This window comes from Anastrepha obliqua, chromosome 3 (assembly GCF_027943255.1).
Source record: "Anastrepha obliqua isolate idAnaObli1 chromosome 3, idAnaObli1_1.0, whole genome shotgun sequence".
NCBI classification, from domain to species: domain Eukaryota; kingdom Metazoa; phylum Arthropoda; class Insecta; order Diptera; family Tephritidae; genus Anastrepha; species Anastrepha obliqua.
The window spans coordinates 27590888-27605581 of NC_072894.1; the positions used below are offsets into that span (position 1 = coordinate 27590888).

At 36.5% G+C, this 14694-nt stretch overlaps 1 protein-coding gene across 2 annotated transcripts in view; it reads right to left on the reverse strand.

Annotated features, from left to right (window-relative positions):
* The window catches only part of LOC129242310 (angiopoietin-related protein 7), a 41221-nt gene that overhangs the window by 8768 nt on the left and 17759 nt on the right, over positions 1–14694 (reverse strand). The window lies entirely within an intron of this gene.

Sequence of the window (14694 nt, forward strand, 5' to 3'; positions counted from 1 at the left end):
ACAAAAGGGTCATATTTTTGGCGTATGCGGACGACATTGATATTGTCCATCTCCAGTCTGGAGACGGAAGCAGAAATGTGGGTCGTGCGGTGAACGAGACTAAAACAAAATACCTGCTGTCAACGTACAAAGAGGCCTCACGTTTTGGACAACACGTCACTGCTTGCAACCACGAATTTGAAGTGGTAAAGGATTTGGTTTATCTAGGTACCAATGTTAACAGCCAGAACGACGTCAGTCTAGAGATCAAACGAAGGATAACTATTGCCAACAGTTGTTACTTTGGGTTTAGTAGGCATTCTTTCGAAAAACGAAAACAGCGTTGTACAAAAGCTTAATTATCCCCGTCCTTGTATACTGGGTAGATCTTGGTCAATGAAGAAAACTGATGAGAGAAAGTACAAGAGAAAAATTCTCCGAAAAATCTTTGGTCCTCCTCGCATTGGCGAAAATGAGTTCCGTATACTATGGAACAACAAGCTTTAAGAGCTATTCCGAGATGTAAGCATAGTGAAGCAAATACAGCGGATGCGCTGGCCTGGCCATGTCTCGAGGATGAACGAAAGTGCTCCTGTACGGCAGTCCTTCGAAAGGGAACCAACTGCTGGTCGACGAGGAAGAGGAAGACCTAATCTATAATACGTTATGGACACCAAGTGAGGCATAACTGACATCACTCGGTGTCACCAACTGGCGCCAGCAAGCGGCGAATCGACGTAGATGGCGCAATGTTTTAGATTCAGCCTTAATCGGAATATGGTTGAAGTGCCATCTAAGTAAATAAGTATGTATGTATTGCATTTATGTATGTATAATTAGATGGTTCCATTGAACTGCAACTCTTCCGAATTTTTCACTTTTTTTGAGTTGACTTTTGGCTCAAATATGAATCAGTGAAATCCATCTCCATTCACGAGTAATAATTTTCTTGAGCACTTAATTGCGATACTTATGACTTTTCAGTGATATACTTGGATACCAATATCTATCAAAGAGGAGATAGAGAGGGTTTACATTTGATGATCCTGTTATCCGCTGTGTAATGGGAATGAGTTCTGAGGCATTTTTTGTTAGCCCTATTCGGACATGAGCGTGGACTGTGTTGATTTTTTTCGTACATTAACAACACAATCTCAAACAAAACGCTGTCATGACGTCAGCCGATCAGCTGATTCTTTCAAATATGCTGAGAGCCGGTTAACGGTCTGATATTGGTCACATCTTCTGAATTCTCAATAGCAACGAAGCAATATGAGTGGAGATTGTGTTGATTTTTTCGGTATATCACTAACATAATTGCGTAATCATTACACATGTATTCACAACAGTCGGTATTCAGAAGGCAACTAACAAATTTTTAGGTTTTTCATAAACAAACCGATTCATTACCACGCTACGTCAGCCCTTTACTGATTCTTTCAAATTCTGATACCGACCATATTTCATTTATCTATCAGTAAAAACCCCGCTAAATTCTATTTATCCCTTCTCGATATTAACGTGTCCACAGAGACAAGCAGACATAAAAAGTTTTTAAAAACGGTCTTTGTATATTCTCTTACACATCATGCATGTTTTTTTCCATAATTTGTCCAATGTACAGACACAATGACTCAAAAAATTTGTAGAGCATACACACTTAGTTGAAAAAAAAGCTAATTAACCTTGCACTAAAATAAATCTCCATACATTTGAGTGTAGTCGATAAATGTATACTTGCAAAACCGTGTACAAATTATAATCTGGTGCTTTTCATTTTCTATTCATCTTTGTTTACAAACAAAAACCTTGCACAACATAGATATGTACATGACTACATTACATATACAGAATGGTCCAAAAACATGTTGATTTACTGTCTACAGAGTCATATAAATGAAAACGTATACCACAGTCCAAAAATAATATTTTTATTAGGTTTTTTTGATGAAAATACAACTTTATTCTGAAAAAATGGTAACAAGTGAATAATTAAAAATATTGGCCATCGCTGACTACTACTTTTTCCCATCTTTCTGGTAGATCTCGTATACCGTCCCGATAAAACCGTTCATCCTTTGAGGCTATCCACGGATCAAGCAATTTTTTGATGTCTTCATATGAATGGAACTGCTCGTCAGCTAGACCATGTGCCATCGATTGGAACAGGTGATAATCGGGCGGCGCAATATCTGGAGAATATGGCGGGTGGGTAGGATTTCCCATTTCAGTGTTTACAAGTTACAGATGTGGCAACGTGAGGCCGAGAGTTGTCATGCTGTAGAATCACTTTTTCATGCCTCTCCGCGTATTGCAGCCGCTTCTCGCGCAGTTCTCGGCTCAGTCGCATCAATTAAAGTCGATACCGATCCCCAGTGATGTTTTCGCTTGGTTTTAGTAGTTCATAATAAATAACACCAACTTGGTCCCGCCAAATATAGCATAACCTTCCCAGCGTGAATATTCGACCGAGACGACGTAGAAGCATGACGGGGCAGTCCCCATGACTTTCTTTTCTTTGGATCCATTTTTCATCACCCGTCACGATGCGATGAAGAAAACCCTTCCTTCTTTGCCGCTGGAGCAGTTTTTCACAGGCGAAAAAACGACGTTCAACATCCCTTGGTGTTAACTCATAAGGAACCCAAGTCCCCTGTTTCTGAATCATTCCCAAAGACATTTTTACAAAGCCAAAAGTATGTGACACCAAAACAAAATCACTAATGTGTCGAAGCAGTGTGTTTACCATATGTCTAAGCTTGGTTTATGACGTTTAGGTTATGTTAGAATCGACCAGCACACACTGCTGGCGGCATCTATTGACAAACAGCGAGAACTTAGTTGCGCACCTAATATTTCTAATCCGAATGCAGCATGGAAAAAAATTAAATCCAACATTTTGGAAGCATCAGAAGGAGCTCCAGGGAAACGGCTTCACCGAAGAAGTAAAACGGATAACTGAGCAGAAAAAGAAGGCATATTAAGACTACAAGACTGCAAAAACAGGCGGAAGCAAAGACCGTTACATTGAACAAAGAAATTTAACAAAGAAAAGAATAAGAGAAATAAAAAAATCGTACTGGGAAAGTTGCTCAGAGTCCATGGCAAGTGATATGTATGGCGCTCACAGGAAGGTATGGAAAATGCTAAGAAATCGAAAAATAGAAGTGAATGAAACAATAAAAACGCATCCAATAAAAATTAAGAGAGAGATGGAGAGTATCTTCATCAAGAGATTGCACATCTTTTCAACATTTCATTGAGAAATGAAAAACTACCGCAAGAGTGGAAATCAAGCGTTACTATACCAAAGGCAAAAAGGATGATCCACAGAATTATCGCGGTAGATCCCTGCTAAGCTCAGTTTAAAAGCTTTTCACTAAGATTTTGTGCAAGGCTTTTGTCCAAAACGGGTCCACAACGGACTACATATTTATTTTACAACAAATTATGCAAAAGTCAATCGAGTTCGATAATCCTGCTTGAGGATGCCCTGCAAATATTAGAAGAAAGAAAGGCGCTTAGACAAATCCTACAAGCGATCTCAACGCCACGTGCTTAACAAAAATAATGGCAAAGGTAAATATACTCGTACCAAAAGTGTAAGTTGCGCTACCAGAATACAGCAAAGTGATTCCTTAAGTCCACAACTATTCAATCTTATTATGGATAAAATTATCTCAGAGGTAAAGCAATTGGCTGTATACAAAATGAACAATGAAAACATTTCAATAATATGTGACGCAGACGACGCTGTTTTGGTATCTGTTTGCGAAGATAATCTTCAAAGACTTTTGCATCGCTTTGCTATAACTTGCAAAAAATTCAATATGGAAGTTTCAACTGAAAAAACTAAATCTTTAGTAAAGATGCAAATGGAAATTGATATGACAGAACAAGTAATGCAATTTAAAATATTTGGGTAAATGTATCTAGCAATCGAAATATAATAACAGAGGTGCGAGAGAGATGCGCAAACGGATATCAGCGTGCCTGCGGGAAATCGTGTGGAAAAGCAAGTATATGAATATGAAAAATAAAACAAGAATTTACAAAAAAATTGTAAGGCTGCTATTGACTTATGGAGCAGAAGCTCGTGTAGAAAGCATGAAAACGAAACAATTGCTGCGGACTACTGAAAAGCATGCTCTTAGGGCCATAGCTGGGAAAACTAGAGTACACCATACAGGTATAAAGAACGAGGAGATACGAACACTGACAGGGGGTGACCGACATTGTAAAATTCATAAGAGCCAGAAGGCGAGGGTGGAACGAACATGGGACTCGAGCCCCTAGCAATCGGTTGATAAAAATAGCTCGAGATGGGATAGCAGAAGGAAGAAGACGACCAAGAAGACCACCAAGACGACGGGCAGAAAGTTGGATATTTACCTCAATGAATATCCGAAATTTGAGAATGTCGACTTTCTCGGTGAAGATGTCAAAATAGTTTATGGAAAGCCTTGTCACAATCAAACCCTCAGTTAAGAGGGCCACTCAGGATATATAGAATATGCTAACTGCATGGATGAACGATAACGATACAAATAAATGATCAGATGGTTTATCCTTTGTTCAATTTGCCAAGAACACTACATACCATGAAGGAATACGCCAAAGTTCTTATAAAGCCATGTTTGCCGTTAAAGCAAAAAGAGGCATAGCATCGTCTTTTTTGCCTGGCGAAGAAATCGCAAATATTGAAATTGAAGAACAACTTGAAGAATTTGCCAATACTTCTAAAACCGACAGCTTGAAAAACTGTTAATGCATAAAAAAAAATTGAGCGGTGGTCATACTGAAAACCCTATTCCAAAGAAAAATATTTCGGTTCGTAATTTATAAAGAAAAGTTACTTTCCATAGATAAGATTTCTTTTCAAGAAATGCCGCTGAGAGAAGCAGCTGCAGCTAAGCGGGGGGCAAGGCTATAGACCCTTTCATTGCAAAAGGAAGTGTTCTACAAATAAATGCAGTTGTAAAAGCAAGGGACTCTTGTGCAAGTCCAAGTGTCATAATAGTTTAAGTTGTTGCAATAAATAAGGTTTAAATCAATTGAATTTGAAAGTCGACATTCTCTAGATTTCGGTCTTTCACTGTAACATATGCATTATATTGTACAGCAATGTGCAACAATTTATAACTAATATCCCTAAATATTAATATGAATCTATGTATCAATGTATATATATAAAGTTTAATGTATAAATATGTATGTATCCTAATTATTGTGTAAAGAAAAACCGGCAAAGCCTATAATAAAGGATAAAGAAGAAGAACATTTCTAATAAAGTCAAAATAAATTAGTATTTGTCCATTTAATTTAATTTTTAATACTCAACAGTAACGCCCCCACGCAACTTCTCAAGAGCCAGAGCGTACTTTTAAAACCCACCTACCTAAGAGTACCTACTCTAACATGTTAGACTCGAATCTTAACTGCTCATATGATATCTGTCAAGTAACTCGTCGGCTTCTGGACCACCCTGTAGATTTTATTTATAAGTAGATAAGTAAGTACATAAATAGTCAAGTTCGCTCAATTTGTCAATCAATCAACTTGAGCGACTAATAAGTTGGACGTCATACAAGTCAACCAACTACCACTCGAAGTATAAATACATATTTATTTATTGTGTGTAAATTAGTTTTATTTTTGCACTATTTACGAGTCCGCAATTGCAGCGTTAATAAGAATATAAGCATTAGGATGAGCCAATTTTGTCATTGGTCTGTCGTATGACATAAATTGTGTTGAGAAATCAGAAGTCAATTAATTACATATCTAAATGAAACAAGTAGGTAAGTGATAAATTCGGTCTACACTGTCCAAATTTAGATTTATAGCAGTTGTACGATTTAATAATGACCACTTTCTGAGTTGAGTTTTTTAAGTAGTAAAGTTATTAGTAGAAAATAAACAATAACAAAACACTTTTTTCTTAATGTAAATTACACCACCTTTCAAAGTACAAGGAAGCGCAAAATTAATCACCCTATGTGAATGACATCGTATGTCAATCATATTTGACACTTTTGAACTCTCTGGCAGTATATAAAAAGACAAGCAGTGAAGCGCGGAATGCTACAAACACTTTGACGACGACAGGCAGTATTTGGTTAATATTAAAATACACACGGCCTTATGCAGTCCATTAACGGACTAATCTGTCGTGCAACTTGGGCTCGTTGTACAGCAAGGCAGTCGAAAAAACCATTGAAAATGCTAAAATAAATAAAGCGCCAGGAGAAGATAGAATACCTTATGAACTGCTAAAGTTTGTTTCGCCAGAATTTCTGTTGGAGTTGATAAAGGAACTTTAGAACACCTTCTGTGCGTCTGTCCGGCATTATTAAAATCGCGCTTAAAATGTCTGGGAGCCCCATTGTTTGAGAGTCTGGAGGACGCGTTTCAAAAGCGGATCTCTCAGCTCTGTTTATATTCGCCAAAAGCGCTGACATCCTACATGATGTCTACTTTCAGTATTCATAGAGGTCGGTCTCCAACTGATATCGCTAGCGACCAAACGGTCTATGCGTGGCTTATCGCCAACCGGGCTAATTTAACCTAGCCTAAGAAAGGTATACAACATAATTTTTGAGACCGGAAGAATCGTTAAGATTCCTTTTAAAAAGGAAGATGTAAACAGCCAGTAACTATCGGGGAATCTCTTTTATGAATTCTGTCGCAAAGGTGTTAATGGGATTGATTAACGCAAGACTTGCAAATTGGGTAGGAAAAAAAACGTGCTCATAGAATTCCAAGCTGGCTTTAGAAGAAACTATTCAACTGTAGATGACATTTATAATCTTGCGTCTATTGTACATCTAAAGTTTCATGAAAACCAAAAAGTTTACGCATATTTTGTTGATTTCAAGGCGGCGTTTGACTGGGTGCCGTGGAGGCCGTTGATTTATAAACTTCAACAGATGGAAATATCTTGCAAAATAACGAACCTAATAGGAAATATCTACGAGATCTGCGGTTTGGACGGGAAAAGAAGTATCAGACTATTTTGAAACCTGCACTGGTGTGAAACAAGGATGTCTGTCGTCGCCATTATTGTTCACTTTATACCTAAATGATTTGCACGACTATTTGGAATGTGGACTATTGGTTGAGGGCACGAATATACAATTTCTCCTTTATGCCGATGATATTGTTCGCCTGGCGGATAACCCTAAAGTCATGGAACACATGATTAACATCCAGGAGAAATACTGTGCTGAATGGAATATGGAAGTAAACCCAAACAAATCGGAGATGGTAGTCTTTAGAAGAGGTTGACGACTTGCCCAGGCAGAAAAATGATGGTACCAAGATGAAGAAATTAAATTGGTGGCAGAATATAAACATCTTGATGCCATTCTCACACCCAAAATGGCCTTCGGCACGCACTTAAAAGCCAGAAATAATTCAGCAAAAGCTAGTATTAATTGCACATGTAACGATTTTTTAGCGAAGCCATTCATTTTATTAAAATCAAAATGGAAGCTGTTCCAAACGGTATGCAGAGCGATACAAACTGACGCAGCGCAAGTTTGGGGGTATGACTTTTTCGATGAAGTAAATAAACTTCAACTTTACTTCATTAAAAGAATCCTCAAACTACCCTAGTTCACTCCGAATTATGCACTAACACTAGAAGCTAATTTAGAAGATAGTCACATTAATTTTTTAGAACTACACATGAAGTATATTGATAACACCATTTACAAATACAATTGCAACAGACTCCCACACAAACTAACACAAGACAACTTAAGTAAAAATGTGTTTTGGTTTAAGCATCTGAACGACATGGGAACGGAGTTCGGTCTGAAGTTTGAAGAAAGATCGCTGTGTGCAACTTCTTACTTTGGTAAGAAAATAAAAGATCTCAATATGGCAAGGCAAAAAGCACAGTCAAACGCGACGCGAATTTATAAACATTTAGGCTGCTCAAAAGAAGATTTATATATATTAAGAGGACAGATACCTGTAAAATTTCAAAAAAAAAAAATGTTTTTTTCATCCCTGAAATTTCGCACACATCTGTTTTATGATATTACTTTCTATGTGAATTTACAATTCGAAAATTTTTCGAAAAAATAATTTTTTCGAAGCAAAAATAATAGAAAAATTCTCCCCAAAATTAATTTCTTTTAAGCATTTTATTCCGCGATTTTTTTTTTTCATTTGTTTTTAATTCATATAGAAATTATGACATTAATAAACAAAAAATGTTTGGTATTCAGGTCACTGACGCCGATGCTACAATGCCCGCCGATAGAGAAACCCCGCTGCGACCTGCCTGGAAGAATTGAGTATACATACGCCATTTAAAATGATTAAAATAAAATAAAAATCTTTTGTATTATTTTAATCTATAAATAAACAGTATGCAAATTTTGAAAAAAATATATTGACTTTTTCATTTTAAATAATTTTAATGAAAATCAGGGAAAATATGGTATCTGTCCCCTTAAAGAAGATATGCGGCTAGCTGTTTATTGAAGCTAAATGCAACCACGTATGGAAACACCCAGAAAATTTGCACCCTCTGCAATTTAAACGAGGAAGAAGATATGCAGCACTGCTTAGGAAGGTGTCTGGTACTGAAGGAGATCGGAACAAACGCAGCGAAGCTAAATGAAGCAGAAGTAATAGATATACTTAATGGCCACAATTGGAAAAGGCTAACTTTCTTTATATACTCAGCCTTACGCTGTAGAAAATTTTTGATTAATTTTTGAGCTGTGACAGACAATATTGTTTTTGCCACAAAGGGCTTACATGGATTTCGTCGGGTAAAAAAAGGCCTATTTTCAATATTTTTTTTTTCTATGTAAAAAAATATTTATTTAATTCAAACTTTTTTCTGTCAAGAAACATATTTAAAGAATAATTTCTGAAATTTTCAAAAAAAAAATAATTAAAACTCTTCCATTGTGACGTCATTACCGGTGACCCCTCGAAAAAAAGGTGCGTCCGCGTTGTCAGCATAACTCCTGACCGGATTATCGAAAATGAAAAAACAAAAATAAGTGTTTTAGTTAAGACCATAAATTCGTGTTTGAACGAAGGCAAGAAAAAAAAAGTAAAAATTGGAATTTCGGCAGACATTTTTCCAAAAAAATGAAAATCTCGGCTTACTTGACATTTTTTTTTTTTAAATAGTTGTAATTGAAAAAAAAAGGTGTGTGTGTCAGCTCCGACACGCGACTGGAGTTTACTCCTTAAGAACGATTACCGTGATATTTAAAAATATATTTAATATGCAAAAGGAGTAAATGAAGACCTTTTCTATATTACTGGAAAAATATAAATTTATTTATTATATTCGCTATAGTAAACCACCTGGAATGAACAATTTTTTTGGGGTTTTTCTTTTTTAAGCTGTCGTTGCAATGTCCACTTATAATAGCACTACAAATATCAAATAGGTATTTTTGATCCGTACTTAAATCTTTTTCACTGGATATATCTGGTAGTGAGAATATAATTGGTTTATTATTGACGAAAGAAAGCTTCTCACAATCCTTCAATTTTTTCTCTATTCCACCGTTTAAGCTTTCAGACGTAGAGCCATCAATGTATTCAAACAAATGTCTAAGCGGTAGTTCATTGGCGTGTAATTGGCAGATGAACCCTTGTAAGGGTTTTTGAAGACAATCTCCTCCAAAGGTTCAGACGATATCACTGGTATATGTAGGTTCTCAACGAACGCACAAGCACTAGATAGGAAACGGAAATAAGCACCAAAATGTGGGCAGTGTTATTTCTGACTAGAAATTAGCAACCACAAGGAAATATATATTTCCTAGAAGTTTGCACCAACAACCAAGCGCCACAAGGTATGCAGTGCTTTTTCTCACGAGAAATCAGCACCCACAAGGAAAATTTATTTCCTACAAGTTTGCACCAACAACCAAGCGCCACAAGGTATGCAGTGCTTTTTCTCACGAGAAATCAGCACCCACAAGGAAAATTTATTTCCTACAAGTTTGCACCAACAACCAAGCGCCACAAGATATGCAGTGCCTTTTTTCATTAGAAATTCGCTCCCACAAGGAAAATATATTTCCTCCAAGTTTGCACCAACAAACAAGCGCCACAAGGTATGCAGTGCTTTTTCTCACTAGAAATTAGCACCCACAAGGAAAATATATTTCCTACAAGTTTGCACCAACAAAGTAGCGCCACAAGGTAGGCAGTGCTTTTTCTCACTAGAATATAGAAAAAGGGCAACGCGTCACTTCCGTCAGCGTACACTTCCGGTGATTCACACGATTTTACTACCCATATTTTTCATACCATGGGCCTTATATATCGTTTCTTAAGGAGTAAACTCCAAAAACAAAATCCTTCTTTCAAGCACGAGTAAATTGTATCTCGAATATCTGTGTAAAATTTCATCAAGATCGGTTGAGTAGTTTTTGAGAAAATTTGACAACCGACTTTGAAAACAGAGTTCCGAAAAAACTCGTTTAAAGTGTTGAGTAAAACTATTATTCGGATCGACTTGAACATTTAGGATAATATTCTTGAGATGTTGTAGCAATTAATAAGCCAAAAAAAATCGATTTTTTGAAGCCACGAAACCCATCTAACCCCTTAATGCAATACAACATGTCGTTTTGTTTGTTTTAATGTTTTGCATGGCAATTATTGAAATGTAAGATGCAATATTTATAAATACAAAAAGAATTACTAAAGGCCAAAATAAAGATTTCCAACATTCAAAATATTTTTTTATTTATTTAGTAAAAGAGTTATTCAAAAATTAATTGAGGATTGATTTATGAGCCACTTTGTATGTATTTTTTAGCGTATATTTACAAAGAGTTTTACAGAGAGTTTGAAATGTGAATACGAAAAGAAATCGTTGAGGCACGAATTAGTAGTGATTTGATCAAGTAAATTAACTACCAACTTAATGAAAACCTCTGAATATTGTAATTTTCTCGCACCAAAAACGACCTGCCCTTATGTAAGGTCCATATGTACTAATATACGGATGTATGTGCACTGAATGGGATGATTTTAAATTCATGCGTACGCAGCTGTAATGCAGAATTGGCGCTCTTACACTTAGTAATTGTTGGCTGGCGTCAAGAGTATGAATACACACACATACACACATACATACGTAAGTTCAAAATTTCTTGTTCGAGTACTTAATTATGCAAGATGCATGCCAGCTACCGAATAAATTCAATGTTGCACACAGGAACTCTAGGTATTTATGTATGCTTGTTGATGATGGTGATGATGATGATTAAACAAAAAATAAATTTATTTTTGTGTATATACATGTCATGGCCATATAAATAGCACATTTAGACTTTGAAAGCACTAGAGTTGTATATGTTTTTAAATAATTATTTTTTATTGGGAAACAAGCAACATAAAAACTATAAAACTTATTTACTTCCACTTTAAAACAAAAAAATCGTTAAAAATAGTCAGTTCTGACTTAATTTACGAGAACGTAAAAAAATCCAATTAAAAGCAAAAAAAGTAAACCAATCAGATAGTTAAGTAATAATATAGTTTTACTAGATTAGTATTTTGTACTATAGGGTGGGCCATGTAAAATTTGCTTTTTAATCAATATTTTTTCAAACTTTTTTATTTTATTTTGAAGATTGAACATTGTCATTTTTAAGCACATTTTCGATTGTTTGGGCTCCAATTTCATGAATGGTAACTTCGATTTCGTGTTTTAAAGCATCGATCGTCTCTGGATGGTTCGCATAGCATTTGTCCTTAACGGCTCTCCACAAAAAATAGTCCAACGGGCTTAAATCACAGCTCCGAGGCGGCCAATTGATATCGGAATTTCGGCTGATTATTCGGTTTTCAAAAACGGCAGCCAAAAGTTCGAGTGTAACTTTGGCAGTGTAACAAGTTGCACCGTCCTGTTGAAACCAAATGTCGTCCATGTCATTCTCTTCAATTTTTGAAAACAAAAGCTCACTAAGCATGTCACGGTAACGCTCGCCATTTACTGTAACCGCGGCTCCTCGCCCATTTTCGAAAAAAATGGCCCGATGATGCCTCCAGACCAAAAACCGCACCAAACAGTGACTCGTTGTGGATGCATTTGCTTCTCTACAGTAACGTGTGGATTTTCTGAGCCCCAAATTCGACACTTTTGCTTATTGACGTAGCCACCGATGTGAAAATCAGAAAAGGAGAAGAAGACTCACCACTTTGGAAATAGGTTTTCAATATTTCCCAATTTCGTTCAAGCGTATAGCGTCCCATTTCGTAAATGTGAAACCCTTAAGTAAATTACGAACACATTTGACATGTCATTTGTGTTACCATTCTCAAAAAAATAGGTGGTTCAAAAAGCAAACGCTATATGGCCCACCCTGTATATCCTCCGTTTTTGATTACTACTTCAAGCCGTCGCTCCATGCTTTCTACAAGCTTGTGGCATCTTTCCTTTGGAATCGAGTACCAAGCCTCCGCAAATGCGGCCCACAAATCATCAACATTTTTTAAATTTTTGTTAGCGAATTTAACCTTAACGTCATCCCACGCCGGCGCAGAGCCCCGATCTCAATCCAGTACATTCATTTTTTTCTTCTGAGCCATTGCTTTACTGTCTTTGCAGTATGCTTTGGATCATTGTCCTGCATAAATGTTCAATTTAATGGCATAAACTCAAAAACAAATGGTTCCGCTTTATTCTGGAATATATCCAGATACTGAGATCTATCCATTTTACCAACCACGCGAACAATCGGCCCAACACCATGCCACGAAAAAGCTCCCCAAACCAGGATGCTTCCGCCGCCGTGTTTAATCGTCGCTTTTGTGAACCTAGGATTTCGCGCATGATTTTTTGGACGACGTACAATAGTTTTCTCGTCTGGTCCCATCCTATTTATTTTGGTTTCGTCGGTCCAAAGTACGTATTTCCAAAACTGAATAGATTTGTCTTTATGGGCTTTTGCAAAGGCAAGTCGGTGTTCGATATGGCTTTTCGAGAGGAGTGGGTTTTTTCTGCTTATGCGGCCAAAAAGCTGGGCTTTGTTAAGTCGCCTTCCCACAAGCTTTCAGACCAGATTCTTGGTTTATTTCAAGCATTGTTTGTTGTGCCGACTTAAAAGGATCAGCTTTGCTCTTGCTTACTATGGCTTCATCCACATTAACATCAGTTTTTCGCGGCTCTGGTTTTCTTTCCGTTTTTTGCTTAGATAGGATGAATCTTTCTTAACTAAATTAAGGACATTATAAGCCATTTTCCGAGAGCACATCATCATTTCAGCTATTTCTGCATAGTTTTTTCCGTTTTGACTTATACGGTATATAAGAGCTCTTTGCTCCAGCGTGCAATGTTTTCCACGTCCCATTTTTAGTAATTACTTTAAAATTTTATTTAAGCAACAAAAAATTATACTAAAAGTCGCTGAAACCAAATTCAAGTTTTACTCTCCGCTGTACAAGTTAAAATGTGCTATTTTTGTGTCCACTTCTAAACAGCAAAAAGCATAAATAAAATAGAGCGCAAAAAATTCCATCGAAAAAAAACGGTAAATTCTTCGCATAAATGTAAGCTTAATAACGGTAATAAATGTAAGCAAATAAATTTATTTAATCAAAGCAGAGTTCGTACTAAAAGCTTAACTTAACATATAAGGTTCACATTTGTGCTATTTATCTGTCCATGGCTGTACTATGTATGCATATATGTGTGTGTTATTTCAAGCATATTTGTTTGCAAGTTGAAGGCCATTAATCGCATCGCTTTGCTTTTTCAATTATAAATTCGAAACAATAATAACCATCGCTTGATTTAATAATAAATTAATAGAACTGATCTTCTCACACAAACACATGGAATGAGTAACTGCACTCGCCCAAGTTATCAGTGAATATTCATTCGACATACCATTGGCATAAGTGTGTTAAAAAAGAACAAGATTAGTTTTTGTGTTTAAAATGAAGGGCGTTGTTGCCGAAATTTGCTTTTCAGCAGAAATTAAATACGAATATAGGGTGATTCAAGGATGATGCACATTTTTGGTGGCAATCATTTGAGATTTGTTAAATTTCATGCATATTTTTATATTTTTTGAAAAATTTCCCCCCATTGTGGAGATTGTCAGATTCGCTTGTGAATAAACAAATTTGCGTGCATTCAAGCATACGGGATTAAAAAAAATTTAAATTAAATATTCAATATGTCGAATTTTTCGGAGTCCACACCATGCGCGGCAGTGGATGGCATTGGCTACGCATTTCCTATTCAATCTTTTATTTTGTGGTTTTGCGTTGAAATAAAAATCTCGAAAATTTGCGCTATACTGTGAGCCATACTTCGTTATGAGGCGGCATAAAACTGCAGGTCCCTCCATTTGTAGAGGCGCACAACACAAATAGAAGGAAAAGCTCGGTCAAATAAGCGAAACGGTGTAAACGCCAATTGTATTGGGTTGGGGAATAAGTTCGTAGCATTTTACTGAAGACTTTTGTTTACACAAAAAAAAAAAAATAATTATATTATATCAATAAGTTAATCAATTACTTCGTCGCCGTTGCTGTTTACAGCCTCTTCTCACCTCTCGACCAATTTGTTGATGCCGTTGCGCCAAATATCGCCTGGTCTGGTGTCAATGGAGTTATTGAGCCAATTTTTAAGTACCTCTTTGTTATCGGAGGTAACGCCCCAGTATGTGTACTTATATACAGGACGGGCCATATAGCGTTTGCTTTTTG